Source organism: Pezoporus occidentalis, unplaced genomic scaffold (genome assembly GCF_034315485.1).
Source record: "Pezoporus occidentalis ecotype Australia unplaced genomic scaffold, CSIRO_AGI_Poc_V1 ctg73, whole genome shotgun sequence".
Classification (NCBI taxonomy): Eukaryota; Metazoa; Chordata; class Aves; order Psittaciformes; family Psittacidae; genus Pezoporus; species Pezoporus occidentalis.
The window spans coordinates 1,323,458-1,341,813 of record NW_026916082.1 but is presented as its reverse complement, the minus strand read 5'-3'; the positions used below and the strand labels follow the sequence as shown (position 1 = coordinate 1,341,813).

Here is an 18,356-nt window from a genome sequence, read left to right as displayed (position 1 = left end):
TGTGTGTCTCTGTCTGTGTGTGTTCCTTGTTCCCCACCCCGCGCTCCCCTGAGGCGGAGCGGGGTCCGTCCGCCCGTCCAACGCCTTGGCCGGGGCTGAGGAGGGGAGGGAGGGGCGGCGTGCGGAGCCGGGGTGCTCCCGCCGGCGGCATTTCCTCTTCTGCCGCTGAGGGAGACTCCTCAGAGGCTGCTCCTGCCCTGTGGCCGCCGGGCTGCGCCTCGGAGCTGCCCTTCCGCCCCGGGGCAGGGAAGCGGTTCGCCCGCCGCCCTGAGGAGAAGGAGCCCCGGGACGGTGTTTGTAAGCGGGGTGTCCGGTTCTGCCTTCCGTCTCACGTGGAGCGGAGGGGTGCCGGCGGCGCCTTCCAGCTCGCAGCGTACCCGGGGGCAGCCGCCGCCCCGGCCGGGCTGGTGGGTATCGGCGATCCTCTTGTCTGAGGACAGACAGCCACTACGCTTCCCGGGCAGCCTCGCATCGGGGTGAGGGTTCAGTGTCACTGCTCTGGTTTGTGTTGCTCTTGGCAGTACGGTTGTATGAGGCTTGAGCTGATAACCTGAACCAGGAACGACGCACCAAGTAAATAAATAAAATAAAAAAACCCCAACGCGGAACTGCTTTGCTCACACTTTGCTCATGCTTCTTTTTAATCCCCTCCTTTTGTGCCAGAAATAATGTTGCAAAACGTATAGCGGAAACGAACCTACACTGGTGTCTGGTAGACGAGATGATTTAATAGGGCAGCACTGTGCCTTGTAGCACAGGCAGTTTTGAAAATTCCTGGAACCACTGCGATTATGAAACCCTCAAGTTTGTTCCCTCGCTTGTGTTTCTAAAGGCTGCCAAGCTGGATACTGAGGATCCTCTTTGACGTGGTCTAGAGAGTGTTCCTCGCAAGGCATAATCGCTCATGTTTTAAAACGTTTAATTTTGGTTTTAGCTTTGTAAGATTTACTGTTTGAACCTCAAAGATTGTGAAATGCTTTCTTAGTAGTCACTTAGAAACGTCTCTCACCTATCCAAATTGTCCTGTGTGTCAGTTTAGCATTATGTCTTGTCACTGACTGAGATAGATTGTATTGATCCATATACCTGTTTGTCACTGGTGAATAAATTGAAAGTAAGAAGATTTTCAGCTCCTTTCAGGTACGGTGTGGTTTTACTGAAAATCAAACAAAACCCAGAGCTACATTTTGGTCTTTGGTTCACATGCTGAATGTATAGTTCTAGCAGTGAGGAAAAACCGTGGTGTTTCACTTGTGAACCGATTGGGTCTGGCAGTCTTTCACAGTCCTTGTCAGCCCCTGTCAACCTAAACATATTTTAGAGTAGAGCTGCTGTTTAAAATAACCTATTGCCGTTAGTCTGGAGTCCCAAAGATCGTTCAGGAACTCGCTGGTTTGATTAACAGCGGTTGGAGTTTGTTCAAGCATAGACGTACTTTCATTATATAGCACAATGCAACCTTTACTCTCTACAGCGTCATTCAAACAGATTGTATGGCGAAATGCACCGCTGAGTTACATTTAAAATGCTCCATTGAATGAAGCACAATTGCAGAGATAAATGGGGAGAAAAATTGTAAGAATGGGAGAAATGTTTTCAGCTGAGGTTTGAAATTAACAGCCTGTTAGTATGTGCGCATTGGTAGCATTAGTGTTAGACGCTGGGTTTAGGGGCTACGCCAGCAAAAATCAGATGCAGGCTGAAATTTTCCCAAGCGAATTTCCAGCTTTTATAATAATAATAATAATAATAGAATGGAATTGCTACTCCTTGACATGTTCAATTCCTAATGTAGCTTGAATTGAAAGTTAACAGATGCTCCCTAAAACCACTAGAAATATTTATCCTAGGCTTTTTTTTTATAACTTCCAGGGGAATGTTTGTTTTTGAGAAAAACAGAAGCCTTAGTGTGGTGTTTACTGGCAAACACTCGGGTGTTGTACTCTTGGGAAGCATTGAAAGGAGTGTTTTATTTCCTTTACAAATATACTAGTATATTATTTTTGTATCGGAAGCAAAAGGGAAGTAAACTATGAAAATGAGATATTTTAACTGATGCTTATTGAAAAGGAGATAGGTTTATTGGTTCAAATCATACCTGTTATTTGCAGTTCAGCTTAATGAAATAATGCTCCGGTTAAAAACTGATAGATGTGTGATTAGCTCACAGCATAAGCTGTTATCTGGGAATGGCTGCAGAGTAGGTTTGCAGTGCTCCCAGATGAACTGAGGTGATGTGCAACCTTTGAATCCTACAGAAATTGTAAGCAGCAACTTGCGGGGAGGTACAGGAAGAAGAGCTGACTGCAGCTCTGCTCTGAAAACCGTGGGCAAGAGACAGAAGCGGGGTCATGCAGTTGCACTCAGTGAACCCATTCTTTTGTAGGAATTTGAAATTAGGGGGTGCTGTGGGATCCAAATGGTTCAGTACCACACAACCTGCTGTTGCTTGGCCGCTAATGAAAACCCTGCAGAGGTCTGTGATGGCCCAAAGTAATGTTACCACCAGCTGCTTGGTCTGGGGAAGGTGAATTAATGGCCTACAGCCAGGCTGCAGTGGAAAGTTGTCATAGGAACTGGCTTGCTGTTTGGCAGGGCCGTGCCTTGTCTTCACTCCTTTGAAAGAACACCTCAGTAACTAATCGCCTCAGGATAAGAAATACTCATATGCCATCCAGCGCAAACACATGGAGAGAGTAAGGCACTACAGCTGTACCCCAAGGGAAACTGAGGACAGCACCATATGTCAGCAGAGGACAGCCTGGGGATGAGTTCACCGTGCCTGCTCTAGGCCATGTCCCTACCTCAGGGTGGCTTACAAATGCTGTGTCCTGATATAAAACAGCTGTGGCTTTTTGGCAGGGTGAATAATAGCACAGAAAACTGAACAGAATGTGCCCAGGAGTAGAATTGTGGTCTCGCTCTTCAGGGTGTGTTTGGGATGTGGTATGTTACCAAGTCAGTGCATGGGAATTCTTCACTTACTGTCTGTACTGCATCTGCGGTGTAAATTTGATTTATTAGTGTCAGCGGCACAAATATAATATGAAATTACATTTGAAATGGCTGTGATCTGGGTTGGACTAGGTGGTCTCCAGAGGTCCCTTCTAACCCTAACAATTCTGTAATTCTTCAAAAGTTGGCTATTCTGTGCTGAAGCATATCTTAATTCTTTGAGTACCTTCAAAGTGCACATTCATATAAATATTTCCTATTGTGAAATGTCTGTTTTGTGCTTCTAAAGTAATGACTATTATGTGTCATGGTTATGATACTTATGGCAATGAGCTGTATTTTGCTTTTTAATCATTATGACTTCTTAATTGGAATGATTCCTAAAACCTTGGACTGTGTAATCCACATAGAGAGCATGTATAACATGAGTCTGCTTTCTTAACACAACTACAGAGCAAATCCACCACGTACAGTAAATAGAAATTAATGTATGGTAAATAGACCTTAAAAAACATCTGGGAAAAAAAGCGTAGATATTTAAGGTAGCCACTGTAAACAACTGATAATCCAAACCCGCCTGCAGAAGTATAGTCATGAAGTCTCATGTGTTTGCAGGGCTAAAAAGGAGGGGGGAGACCTGCCTGTATGAAGCTGTACTAGGAAAAAGACACTGTATTGTATGACAGCATAAGATCAAGAAGGGAGCCTAGATAATTCAGTTTAAGAATCCTATAGCAGTCTGTGTTGAATTTTAACTACTACCTGAATGTGTGACCATGCGTGCACCTTACTGTAAGGTCAAAAGCAAATTTGCTTTTACTTCCTGGATGGTTGGGTCTCCAAACCTAGGGGTAGTAAATGGCTTTGTGCCAGCCCTCTTAGGCCTATCACTTTTTCAAGTCTGGTACAGGGCGGTAGAGGCTGAACTTGTTGCTTGCTGGTGACCTTACGTTATCATCCTCTGGCCATGAATATCTGCTGTAGGATTTGGCAGCACAGCCAACCCTTTTATGGTAGTTTTGTTAGAGCTGAAGTTCTGACTAAACTGAAGAGGTTGGAAACCCCACTGTGATTATCTGCATGCTACCTTCTCTGAACATGTAAGCAAGAAAACAAGTGGGTTCTTACCCTGTGCATCATGCCAGCTGAAACTGCTTCAAATTCTGCAAAGATGTGAGCTCATTAAATGTGGAGAGCAGGAGTCACAGCGGTGAGATACCTATAGAAATGCTGCTGGGTTGAGAGCAACCTTTTGGGTTTCTCTTTTGAAATTACAGTGCGCAGAGTTTCTGTAGGTGGATGGAAGAAGAAAGGAAGACCCAAGGATGTAATTTTAAGATTTAGAGGTTCCAAAATGAAGTAAGTTAGTAGAAACAGATGTGTGGGAACAATGTACCCTAGTACTGCTTGTGCTGTACCCATCCTGTAAATAAGAGGACAGTTGCGGTCTCCAAAACTACCATTCTGGCTCTTTTCACCACAAGTGATTTATTTAAAAACAAAGGCTTCTTGAAGTCACTGTGCGGTGCAAACTTAATTTAGTTATTCACAGCTCCCAGCTGCATTCCAGATATTTTCAAACAATGACTTATTATTTTGCATATACACTTACTACAAGATTATAATTTAACTTTGCTTTAGCACAATTGGTTCAGAGGAAGGGGTAAAACAGAGATTTCCTGTATGGGTTTCTGTGGGAGGCTCTGCAGTAGAGTGGTTTTCCACTGTTTACTTAAGAACAGGCCTTTGGATTAGCTGGCTTTGACCCAGGCCTTGTAGTTCTCCCTGTGAACACTGCCATAATACATACAACTCTTAAGATACGTTCTTGATGGATTTTCAGGAAGCAAATTCTCACTGAACCCTCAGGAAGGTACACTTCCCCAAAATATTTTCCAGCCGGGGTGGTCCAGCTTTGGCAATCGTGGTGGCCAAGTCTGGGTTGTAGGATCTTCTGGGTGGGTTGCCCCTTTCTTTTGTGAGCTGCTGCCTTTCGCCTGGCTGCAGCTGCTGCCTGCACTGGTGTGATAGCAACAGCTGTATTCCAGCTGTGTACATTGGGTTCAGGAGGAAGCGCTTAGCTGTTCAGGCTGTCGCTGGAATCAGTATTCCTTATCTCCTTTGGAGGATAGTAGCTGTGGATGGGAATCAACTCATACTTTACTCCTTGGACTGCTCTCCTCTTGGCATTTGCATCTAATGTGTAGTGCATCTGGCCGTGGTGTATATACAAGAGAAACTTTCTAGTTGGCTTCTCAGCTAACCTAGAAAGGAAGGTAAATTTGAAAGATTGCAGACTGATGGTTTAGCATAGCACATACGAAAATCTCTAGGTCAGCTGAGTTCAGCTGGTGTTTGGGTTGATTCAGTTGGTGTTGAGTTGCACATAGGCATGCATAGCTAATAATTAGGGACATGGGGTCAGAGAAGAGCATGTGAATGTTCTGCCCTCAGAAACCCAAAGAGGTGCTGAGTGAGATTTATGCCAGTGCTTTGTAATCATAACACAGCAATTACCAATAATAACATATGAGAGTAAGTACTAGTAAATGGCAAGCTGCTTAGGTAATTTTGGAAGTTAAGTAATAAAACCAGTTGCACTTAAAAATAAACAATATTTTTAGATGTTGATTTCATTTGCTTTCTCCATCTGAGATACCTTGTGGTTTTTTTTTCCCCAATGGAAGAGCTGAACATGTTGGCAAAAGTCTTTCAAATGTTTCTTTCTGATCTTTTCAAGGCATCTTTTTGGATATTACAGAGCAATTCCATTTCAAGTCTATGCAAAGACATATGTGGCCTTTGAAGTCACAGGAAAGTGCTGCAAGATCTGGTCCTGAGTGTGCTGGTTAAATCATGTCCTTTCTGACACCCTATGCAGTACTCGCTGAGACCTTTTAAGAACAGATACCCATAATAGCTGCATAGTTATTTCTTTTTCGTTGCTTGTTCACTTCCACTTTTATATGTTACTCTCTGTATGTGCTTTTAGGTTGGGATAGGTTCATTCGTTAAAGAAAACACTGATCAATTGAATATAACTTGCGGGTGCTCTGAACACCAGTTAGCTTGAGGCTGACCCTGGAAACAGCTCTTCCAATTAGTTCCTGTAGCTTTCCCATCATTGAATACAAGTGGCTGAGTGAAGCTGGAAAGAGGAATTTAACGTAAGCAAGCCAGACTGGTAAATCATCTGTTAGTTCTGCTGTCTGGAAACTGAGGCAGGAGTCAGATTTCATTTTCCGCTTCATGTCACAAGCATCAGTTGGACCAGTGATGTTTAAGGCAGGTCAGCAAGGCAGTGCCTGTTTTGAGTCTTCTGATGCTTTAGGATGCTGCATTTCTACATGGCTTTCCTTTGTGAAATGAAACATTGCATAAAGGGAAGTATAAGCACATGGATAGGGTCTCTCTGAAGGGAGACGTGGTCAGCAGACCTTTTTCATCTGTAATCTAAAGCAGGGCTGCAGCTGACGGGACTGGATAGAGCTCTGCTAGGGAAAATTGATTAAAAATGAACATTTGCTACCTGAAGATGTAAGCGGTTCAAGAAAGTAGATACAAGCCCCCTCTTCTGTATTCTTTATAATACTTGCTGTACCCAAAAGTATCACTTCTAATTAGTGACTGGCATTCCAGATGATCATCCGTTAAGTCCTTTTTAGTTAATAACACAAATTCAGCCAGTAGAAGGCATTAGCTTTCCTGTACCTTTAACCACTCGGTGACTGCAGACATCCTGAGCAGAATGTGTCTTGCATGTGCTCTGGTGTTTACTAGTATCCTCCTTATAGTGGTGTTGAAATGGGATGATTTTATAGAGAGTATATTAAAAATTGTCATTGCTGGAATCATGAGCAGATGTGGTATTTTATGAGCAAACTTTATACTAATTGGAAAGAGCTTTACTTGCTGTGATCTGAGATCATAGAGTCATAGAATGGTTTGCGTTGGAAGGGACCTTAAAGATCATTTAGTTCCAACCACCCTTCCACAGACAGGGGCATGAAATAGCCCATCTTTAGCCTTCACTAATTTGGGGACATTTTCACTTCTGATCCAGAAAAATAATGCTGTAGCCTTTCTATGATTTTGTTAAAAATGCATTTATCATCTAACCTTTTCTATTTTTTTAATGTGATAATAGATTAGGTAGGTTCTTAACCTCTTAGTTGACATGTTTTTAACTTCTCTTGCAATATTGCACTAGCAGTTTTATGAGCCAAGAACAAAAAACTCTGCTTGCTAAACTTGAGCAATCAGTAGGGAACAAATGGTGAAAAGCTAACAATGTTTTACTCATCCACCACTCATTTTTTCTTCACAGAGTAGATGTTAACAAAGACACTAATAAAAAGCACTTTTAGTCCTCATAAATCAATGTGTGCTGCTGGGGTCAAGAACAAATAACTGGAAAGGTTAGGACATGTAGAGAACTCTCTGCCCATGTTGTGACGCTCAGAGCCAGGCTGGGATTTTTTCAGTTGCTGTTTTGAAAGCATTTAGAAGGAGGCATTTCTATGTCTGCACGGGAGGCTTTGTGCAGGCTGGGTATGTGGTCAGGCTTTTTTTTTTTGGTGGCTACAGTAGGTCAGGTAACATGCTGAAAAGAAGTCCTTCTCAGGCAGTCAGGACTGTTGTACTGCTGTGCTTGGGACAAACAATTTTAAAGGCTTTTTAGAACCCAGGGGTTCAAGCTGTTCATTAAATCTGCAGCAGAAGCTTGACTGCACTACTGAGTATGTCTTCAGGTCTACACCCAACAAGATACTTGAGGTTCCCTGAAGAGACCACTCCTGGCCAGAGGGAAGGTTCAAGTGTTGGGAATTCTCGCCTCTGTTTTTGGGGTAACAGGGACCTGCTAATGATGCCTTCGTAGTTTTCATCAGTGTTCTCTTACCCTTCAGGCTTCTTCCAGGTCATAGCTAATGGAGTAGGTCTGTCACTTCATCCATGTTTCTTCTGAGTGCCACCTGTACCGCTACAAGTACAGAGAGAGCACTATGTGTGTCCTCCTCAGCTCCTGCGAGGGAACGGTCTCCTTTGGCAGCAGGAATGATTTATATTGAAAAACAGTGAACTGAAGGGACCATGGAAAGATGACTGTGTTTTCCGCAGATGAACCTAGTGGTTTGTGTTTTTCTTGGATAGGGTAGTAAGAAGTTTCCGAAGAAAAGAAGTTGATACGGTTGGAAAACTGTATAATGTAGGCCTTTGGTATCACTTGATAAAGCTGAGACAGTTAGGTTATCAAAGAGAAGCCAGAAACTTAGCAAAAGCTCAGAGTCATCATAGATTCAGTTATTTTACTGATGAATTAGGTTACATAGGTTGCGTAAGAAATGCTGTATGAATTAGCAGTGTCTTGGAGGAACATGGGTATTCTGCAGAGAAAGTATTTGTAAAATTAATTTACTTGTACAGTTTCCTGTAGTGGTGCCTCGGTACTACACATCTGTCAAGATTAAATGAGGTTTGGGGGCTGATAGCATCTAGGTGGGAACACTATTGTGCCCTAAGGACAGAATTGTAATTTCATTTGTAATCAGGCAGACTATAATTACTATGTTTGCCTCTGATTACAAAAACAGGTCAGAAAGGGAATGAATTGTGCTCTTTTATGTGGAGGGGAGCTTTGCACTGTAAGAGCACTTCAAAACACCTACAGACTTCATATTCCCTGTTTTTTCATCTTTGTGCTTGCTCCATTGGTAGGTCTGTGTAGTTTGCTTCTCATTGGCAAGGAGCTGCTGTGTGGGTCTGTTGGCTAAGAACAGAGCACAGAAAAGGTTTGGGGTATACACTTTCCTGTCTCCATGCTGAGTGATAAGTACATGTCCAACCTCTGGTTTGGGGAGAAGGAGGATTTCTGTGTGGCTCAAGTGAGGGGTGCCTGTGGTTACTGAACTAGGAGGAACATAGAGGAGGGAGTGGTGCTTCTGGCCTTGGTGAGCATTTCAGGAGTGTTAGAGCCAGCCTGGGGTGATTTTGATGAGCTGAGCCTGGTTGCAGAAGGCTCTTGCCTTCCTCGCTTGAAAGACTGGGTAGTCTCAGGAAAGACATCTTGGAAGAGAGATGGTGACTTACTAACATCAGAAGTAGGAAGCTAGGGAAATCTGTAGTAGGCTAGTATACATCTGGACTTCTTTGTGTTAGGATAATTGAGAATCAAGAACCTCTTTATCTTCATGGTGCCTTTTACAGCTGAGGATATCGTTCTTTTGTGTTGTTTGTATTTTGTGGACAAACAGCAAGTTGAAAACTGGCTGAGTTTTGCATATGAAGTCCGTGCCCTTGCTAGCTATTACGGCTTTCTCTTCTGTGTCTGGCTTAGTTCCACAGTCCTCAGCTCATCCGTCTTCTTTTAGAAAGATGGGTTTATTTGTCAATAATTTACCTCTTATTTTGGTAGGTAATATCTCAAAAGGAAAGGGAACAATGCTAGTATATGAGCGTTTGGTAAGTTTTTTCTTTGAAGGTGGGAGAAGGGAATGGCACTGGAGAAGGAAACTCTTAGCAGAGAAAAGTTCTCACCGGTTTTGGCAGAGCAGCTCTCAGAATTACTGGATCATCTTCAGTTGTTGGTCTCAGTGTTTGTTTTCAGCAACTTTTTTATGAAGGAGGAGCCAATGTTCCCCAGTTCAAGCATGCCAGCTTCTTCCCTCAGCAGCATGTCTCTTGGTGAGTGCTGTGTCCCTGGGGTCACTCTGACTAGCCCGCTGGCTATCAATGTATGGGCTGAGCGAAGGCTGGAGGGACATGTAAACTCGTGTTTCCAGTCTGTGGAGATGGTTCAGATGCTGATTCTACTGTCACATCTGTTTATGTAGTGCATAAGCATATAAAGAGGGCCCAGCCAGCATGGAAGAGAGTTCAAGTGTCTCTAAAATGTTATCCTTATTTTTCCTTTTACTTTCAAAGATTAGGAAAAAAACCCCAGAATAAGCTTTTGGTATCTTTGCTTTTTCTATAAAATACTAATGAAGCAAGGATGTGATCTTCAGAGACAAGGTTTTTTTTTTACCAGTAAGCACAGTTAGTAAGGAAAGCCAATAAATATGTCCTTCCTCACCTTCAGTGTTCAGAGATAAAGAGGAGTTCTGCCTGTTTGCGTTATCCAAGCTGACCCAGTTGCATGCCTTCAGAACGACTGTGCTACTGATTGGAGTTGTGCATCTCAAATACTTCGTCAGTTGCTTCCGCGCTTCTGGAAAGGCCCGTTAATTCTGTTAAGACTTCCTGAAACACAGTGGAATCTAATGAAAAGCGTCATTGTTTTGTAAGACCGTGATCTGCTGCCAAAAGAGCTACTGTTGTATAATCCTTAATAGCAGGGTAGAGTGGCAGTCATCTCTTGGTTTGCAATTGGTATGTGGAAGGGTGGCTTTACAGTTCTCTCTTCGGGGATGGCACGTCTCATCTTGTTCTCTCTTTGGGAACTGTAACTCACAGAGAAGTGCTCAGTTATGTTGTGTTGGTTATAGAGCCTTGCACAGGTTTGAACACCAAGTATTACTTAGGGGTGACAACCTGAAGGGGGTGGAAGAAACTGGCAGTTTCCTTTGAGAAGGGAATACTGAGTACCAGGGGTTATATTTGTCTGTTTTTGCTGGCAAGTTCATTTGTTGCTAAAGATGCTTCAGGTTGTTCTGATGTAAAATAATAGAGTTGGAATAGAAAAGTTTATCTTGAATTTCCTTTCTGATTTGCAGAATTCAGTGTGTTCACTTCCATGCTGACATTTCTGTCTTTCATGCCATTTATGTTAACCCGCAGCTTGGCTAGCATGCTGTCATGCTTCATCTTTGTCGCAATGATACTAGTATTTGCAGATAATCAGTCAAACACTGAGTTCTCTTTGTGGATATTTGCATCAAAGCCTGCCTGCCAGTTTTCAGCTAAAGAGCAAGGGAACTCTTTTCTTTAGGGAGGACTGTATTACAGCAAAAGGATCAAATTCATCTCTAGTTTTCATTCTTTCAGGATGCTGTGCAACCAGAGGAATTGCTTACAGGAAAAGCAGCGTGAGTGAAACATTTGAATTATCTTATGTGTTTCTTACTGGAATTTAACAGCTGGAACCAAAAAGCAGTGAGAACATCTTAGCCAGGTCCATGCTTGCTATTGGCAGGCGCTCAGTCAGGCAGCGGTTTAGGAGCCGCCTCAGCAGCAGAGATTGCTGCAGGCTGCTGAAGACCTTTTCCCAAGGAAGCGAGTTTCCCAGGGTTTTTAGGTTGCACAGTTCATGCTGGTGTTTGTCCATTCACCTTCTCTACAGGTGAGACCTCTGGAGTTTTCTTCCCAGTTATTGCTTGTGCCTCAGCCTCTTATTCACTGATACGTTGACTTACAAGGTGAGGAAGAGTCACCTGAGGCATGATACTCAGTTTCACTCACCTGCTGTGTAGCTCAAACTGACTTTTCTGCATTAATTCTTGACTCTGAAAAAAGACTGATTTAAACGTCATCCCTTGCCCCCTGCAGTTAGAGCCCTTTGATGCTGGAAAAACTATTTCAGAAATTTGTTGTTTCATAATTAACTGCCCTCTATTAGTATTTCTTTTGTGTGGATTTATTTAATTTCCAGGCATGGGCTCTTCTTCTGTCATTGCTATACTGAGAGCCTTCCACAGTCACACTGTTCTCATATGCATAAATGCTTCTAGACTACTTTCAAATCACCTGCAGAGCCCCTCTCTATAAACTGGCAATCTTCCCCTCCAGCTTTACTCTCTCTCACAGCTTTATTCTTTCCTTGATATAATCAGTATTGTTCTTGAATGGCGACAGCTGGCTGAAGACAGTTTTCCAGCAGCATTTGCAGCAGTGACAGATAAGCACATGGAGTCCTGCTTGGTAGTCTTGTACATTATATTTGTAGGATTATATTTGACCTGCAGTCACAGCATTTCTTTGAGAGCTCATGTTCGCTCATTCTTCTCTGTAGCATCATTCTTGCTCTTCTGGATAAAGGCTCACATTCCTTAAGTATGGTCCTTCTTTTTTCCTAGCAGCAGGATGATACAGGGCACATTAGACTCGGAGAAGTGGAGAACACCTCTAATAAGCTGTTTGTGTAAGAAGCAGTATGTTGGAAACAAGTAAAATGTTAATTCTGCAGGAAATAGAGAAGCATCAGCTATATGCAAGCTGGAAAATATGCTAATTAGCTCACTGGAGAATTTGTGGTTCCCATTTCAAGGCCGTAAGCTGGGTTACAGATAGATGAGGAGAGTGGATGGTCTCATGATACTCAGGGTCAAATTTGAGGTTTGCTTCTGACAGAGTTGCACTGTGGATCTCATAGTTTTCCAGATTCCTTTCTAACCATCCGTGAAATTGATGATAATTAAATAATGCTTAAAATATTTTAAATAACTAGTGCTCCTTGGAGTTCCTGAATGAATAGAACTCCTTGGATAGAAATGGATGGTCACCTGAAGAAATTCCACATTTATCTGTGTTTTTTAGTGCGTGTAATGGGTCCTGGATTATTACTGAAGCTCTAGGCACTGTGCAGCCGCTCTGTGGATATGGTTGTCAGTAGAAATAGTCTGATAAAAAAATCCATGTAAAATATATATTTAATATGTAGCCATTACTTTTGCATCTGGCTTAATGACAGAGGTAAAATTAAGCCTGAAATTAAATAAAGTCCTGTAATAAGCCACATGAGTAGCATTTTCCCTTGTTATACCTTACCCATCAAGAAATAACCTGTGAGTTACCATCATCTATCAGTCAGACCAGAATCAATGAAGTATGGCTGGGAATGCTTTACGAATTTCACTAAAAGCATGCTCTTGGAAAAAGCAGCTTCACTGTTGTCAGCACCGTGGTGGTGCCCAAGAGAAGCAGCTACACCCTTCCTGCAGGAGGGCTCAAAGGCGGTGTTGCAAGCTTGGTAGTGGGAGAGTTAGTACCATCAGTGGGGCAAGGAGAGTGTTATCAATCCATTGTAATCAATGGTTCTTGGTTTAGCTGCAGGTATACAGGCTTACTACTGTAAGCTCAATACTTGTGCCTGTGGTTTACCTTAACAGGTTCTTAACAGCAGATCTCTACCTCCTTAATTCCCTGTAATGGGCATCCAGAATTATGCTGCTTAAAGCCAACCTCAGGTATTCATTATCATGAGCTTTGAAGTGTCTACTTTAGCTACTGCTAAACTCGGGACAGGAAGTAATTAAATATTCTAATAGGAAGAGTATATTTTATCCTTCCTCCCATCATGAGCCTGATGCCTTGCTGTCAGAGAGGCAGCCACACAGAATTGGAGGTTCTTCAAGTAAAGAACTTTAGGCACAAGGAGAAATAAAAGAACTCAATTTCTTGGTTTGGGCAATTTACAAGCTTCACTACTTATCTTTGGAAACTGTGGCTTTCCAGTGTTGCCAGGCATCTCAAGTCATGGACATGTTAATTTTCCAAAAGCATCAGTAATTGAAAACACCTTTTGGAAACAGTTTAGCATTGGCTATTAAGCAGAAGCATCGGCAGTAAAACGCAGAGTGGTTTGAATTGTCATCCCAGGGTTGTCCGCGAGAGGGAAGGAACTATGTGAACTGGGAAGGAACTATGCGAACTAACAGAGCTAGTGCGTGAAGCTGCGATCCAGAGTAAAATCGGAGTGTCATTTGGCATCCATGCAATCCCTGTGGCTTGGAGCGAGTCAGAATGCCACTGCTTCAGGGCTTTTGTCATGCTTAAGTACAAGTAGTTCCCAGTCTTAAAGAATTTGTAGGCATGATCTAGATACCCATTGTAACTAATGCCTTGACCAAGACTTTGTCTTCTAATTCTTCATTAACTGAATCCAGTGTTGTCCTCTGCAGTACATTTTCTAGGTTTGCCATCAGGAAAAGCTGATGTAGCCTAAAATACATGCAGCTAATTGTTTTAGGGTTCCTGGGGAGACTTAATCAGACTGGATCCTTAAACGTGTTCATTTCTGTATTGTTTAAAATTCTCATTGGTAGCAAATTGAATGGGATACACTTTGTTATCATCAAGGGATTAACAGACTCTCGTCTTTTTTAAAAAAAAAAAAAAAAAGCAAAGTAGAGCCATTTCTTGAAGAATTCTGCCCCTTCTGCATTATTCTTCATCTCTGTTCAGTGCTGCCTCACCTCTCTTGAGAAGATTTCTTTTTAGAAAATCTCCTTTTAATTATCCTTAGCCCTCCAAAAGTGGGACCTCCACCAACTTCAGCAAGCTCATTTATCACAAGACTTCTTGTCTTTTTTCACATTGTACTGGTAGGAGGTCAAGGAGCAGTTTGTGCTGTTTTACAGCATGTTTTGATGGTACTCCTGAATTCTGTGATCATCCTGACTTTTCTGTACATCTGGGACCTGTAGTTCTGAGTTTTCAGGAGCATGGTTCACTGCTCCCTTGATGAGGACCCACAAAGCTCCTTGAGATGGAGCAGCATTGCAGTGGGGAGCCAGGAACCACTGTAGGCTTGGCAAAGGCAGCGCAAGATTTGTCTGTACACCCACAGCCTCTGACTAGACGCAAAGCTTTTTAAGTAGCTAATGTTAGGTGTGATGATTCTTCTCTCTATTCACTTTCCACTGTGCATGTACATGTGTGGGTTGTACTGACATGTTATTAATGATTATTGAAGCAGAATGTGTGAGAAGAGGCAGATGTAGTGCATGGCAAATCAGCGTGAGTACGCTACAACCTTGGGATTGGGTAGTGATGCTTTTGTTTTCTGCTATATAAGCTCTTGGAGAGTATCCTGGAAAAAAGTGGGATTGTCACTGCTGTTTTGCTCATCTCTCTCTACATTTTAGTGTGTTTGCCTCTGATTTGGCATTCCGTCATCAAAGTATTAGAAATAATGCAGTCGGTGCATTTAAGCTGAACACATCAAGTGCAACATTTCTAGCTAATTGTTGGACAAAAAAGATAAGGAAAATAATACTAAAACTTGAAAGGGAATGCTTCTGGACATGTTATTGTGTTATGTATGAGTACCTGGAAAAAGTACACTATGGATAATACTTGAAATCAGCCAAAATCTGACAAAAGAAGCAAATGGTCTTATGTCAAAATATGTGCTAGTTATCTCATGTTCTTTTGGACCAAAGCATATGTGTTTCATAGTAGCTCTGTATCAAAGCTTTGAAACTGAGATTTTAAATACTTTGTCAAAATGAACCCTGTACCATAAATGCTATCAGATGCTTAATTAAGACTGCAGTAGCAAGGAGCATGTTTGCAGTAAATTATGGAGAGGTGTTCTGGCATGTTTTATCTATGTAAAGGTTTCTATTTTTATGTGAAGCTATTTACAGATTATCGATTTCAAAAATAGATTTGTAACTAAAGAAAGATGCATTGGATTTCACTTTCTCAGAGTTGAGAATCTTGCCTGGCTGGCTGCCCGCTCTCTTAGATGTTTATCCCAGTGGCTTACAAGTGTATGGAGTTATTCAGCCCTTCTTATTTTGCTCTCTCTACTTAGAAGAAGGCATTTATATTCAGGGATCAGGTCCCAGGTCTCTTACCCACACAGGTAGACTCATCTTCACACCTTTGAAGCATCAGAACAATTTCATTGAAGTCTGTGGGATGTTTTGTGTGAGTAAGACTTTTGGGTGGAAAACATCCATCACAGTATCTTTTGTCAGTTGTTACTGTTTTATTTCAGAGCAGTAAGCTATTGTCACAGTGCCAGTGGAGCCTGCTAAGCTGTAAGGCTAAGCCTTTGAGTTTGTGTAATAGAAAACTTCAGCATAAGATTTTTTTGGTTTATGCTGTGTGAACACTAAAAGAAAGATTTTAATAAATAAATCAGGGCAGAAGTAATATCTTTTATTAGAGCAACATATAGAGTTTGAAAACTTAGACATGCTTGTGTGTCCAAGGTCTTGTCTATTTTTTTCCAGCCATACCAGTTGGTCTAATAAAAGATACTGCCTCTGTCTACAAACCTTGTCCTGCCTATGAACTCTGTGATCACAGCTACAGCAAAATACTGCTGGATTGTTAAAATAATTCAGGCCTTTTTTGCTTATTATGGAAACTCAGATTTTTCTGTTTTCTTCACATCTCAGCTTCTTGAATCCCAGCACATATGAAATGATGCTGTCTGGTTTCTGCTACTGTAGGGGAGGGTTTCACCATATAGGAGCTCCAGCAGCTGCACCACTTCCTCATTTCAGAAAGGATGCTGTAAAAGGTAGCCTGCTAAAATTCTTCTGCCATCTGGATCTTGGGGTATTTTGTAGGATACTACTGGTGAACTATCAGATGTCTGGCATGGATGGCTGCTGGGAGCAGTCTTATCCTAGTACCTGTGTCAGCATCTCTGATGTGCTGTGATGGTGATGGGAAGCAGAAGTGGGAAGAAGAGGCTGGCAGAATGGAGTCTGGCTTTGGCTGCGGGTGTAAATCTTTCAGTCTTGCTATGTGTCTGGCTGGGTAAGCAGAATAGTGTAGGCCTCCTAAATGGCAGGAAGCTTGGATTTGGACTTGTTTCAGCTGGAAGACCTGGAAGGCCCAGAGCTGTCTTAAGCATCATAAGACCAGCCATGCAATATTTTTTTCAGAACTATTTAACATGTCTTTTAGAGGCCTTAAATGTATATGTCTTTTGGATCTGAATCTGTAGCTCTAGGTCGGTAGCTTTAAAATAACTCCAGGTGAGACCAAGGTGGTGATGATCTGGACCATCTTGAGATATCCAAGGGGTAGATGCTTTTCCAGCCTCTGGGGACACAAGCCCTTCGTGTGATTGTCAGTCTTGAGGTCATACCAGATCCCTCACTGTGCTACATACCTCTTTGCTGCTGACCTGGAATTTGTCACTTCAGCACAGCCACTGCTCCTCTCCCAAGGACTGCTGCAGCCCTTGCTGCCGTAAGGAGCATTTCTGTAGGCAGTGCTGTGTGTTTGAAGTGAAACAGGTTGATGCCTGGGGGCTGTTTAGTTCTGTGCCCTGTGCTGCCTTCCATCTGCCTTTGACCATGGCTTAAATAGTTGGTAATTACTTATAAGCCCTTGATGGTGGTGGCCTGGACTATTTTAGAAGCTGCTTCTCCCTGCATGCCCTGTTGTGGAAGTTGCGGCTGGCTGTAATGGCCTGTCGCCCTCGCGCTGTGTTGACCTCCTCTCCTGGGTGTGTTGCAGGGAATTTGGAGGGGGAGAGCTCTCAGCTCTGGCATGCAGTCCCTTGGGCTGCCTGCCAGGGCCTAAATTTGGTGACCTTTAGGATATGGCAGAAGATGCGTTTGTAAACCTTGGTTATAGTAACTGGGAGACAAGCAGAGAATGCTGGAGGAGGGAGGATTTACAAGCAAGCTGTTTGCCCTCTGTTTGATTTTTATGACCAGCAACTAGTAGGTAAATAGACTAACAAATGCTGTGATAATTGCAACTATTGCTCTTTAATCAAATTTAAAACTAAAAAAAATATACAGATTTCCTCTAGGAGAGCGAGCACATGCGTGGCCGCTGAAAGTTCTGTGACTTCTGATGTTGGTCTGGACACTCGCTCTACTCTCTACTTTGATGAAATCATCTGGTTTCCCTTCCATAAAACGAGGGCAGTCATATTTTAAAGGTGTCTAGAAATGGTTTCTGTATCATTACCCCTGTAGCTTGTGGGTGGTTTTGTCTCTTTTAAGGAAGAGCAAACAAGCCAGGCCCTGTGGTCCAGCAGTTGTGTGGGTTACACAAGAATACGGTTTCATGTTATACCTAATTTGGTATAACTGTGGGATGCGTCTCCCGTCCTGTTCTTCACACTGGCTCTAATGATAACCATTGTGGCAGGTTGAGCTGGGTTCAGCCTGCTGACCGGTGGAGAATTACCCAGGTTTTGTTTGCTTTTCATCTGTTAGTTTTGATGGGGGAGGATTTGGACTTGTGAGCTGAACGGACTCAGTGTGTGGCTGCTTCATCATCCCACCTGGTGCCAGGGACACAGCAGGATATGCATCTGGGTGGAAATGGGGGGCAAGAGGATCGCCCCAGTGTGTTAAAAACACAATTGGGAAAGGTACCCCTATTTCCTCACTGCAGGGCCTTCCTGATGGGAAGGACTGTCTGGTGGTTTGGTTTTGACAAGCAGGACTTGTGAAAAGGGTGCAGATGTTTGTGAATGAAGGTCTGCTGGTGAAATGAATCTTCTGGTGATTGCATGGCTGGTGTTACAGGTTTGCAGTGTGTTCTTGCTCTATTTGAATGTGGCTGACCTGCAGAGGACAAAGGATCATCTTTCTACTTTCTTTCCAAATGTTTCTGTTAATTTAGCATCAGTTTGAAGTTTTGTCTTTCTTAGACATCGAATGGTCGGGGACAAGGCTCTATTTTTGCTGTGTGGTAAAAGTGGGAAGGTCAGTCCCCCCGGGGTTTTTGGGGTTTGCCCTGTCTCATTTTTCTCATGT

The 18,356-nt window shown here is 42.7% G+C and overlaps 1 protein-coding gene across 3 annotated transcripts in view; it reads left to right on the top strand.

The window, feature by feature from the left end:
- The window catches only part of NT5C2 (5'-nucleotidase, cytosolic II), a 66,068-nt gene that overhangs the window by 5,921 nt on the left and 41,791 nt on the right, over positions 1-18,356 (top strand). The gene's annotated exons all lie outside the window — the stretch shown is intronic.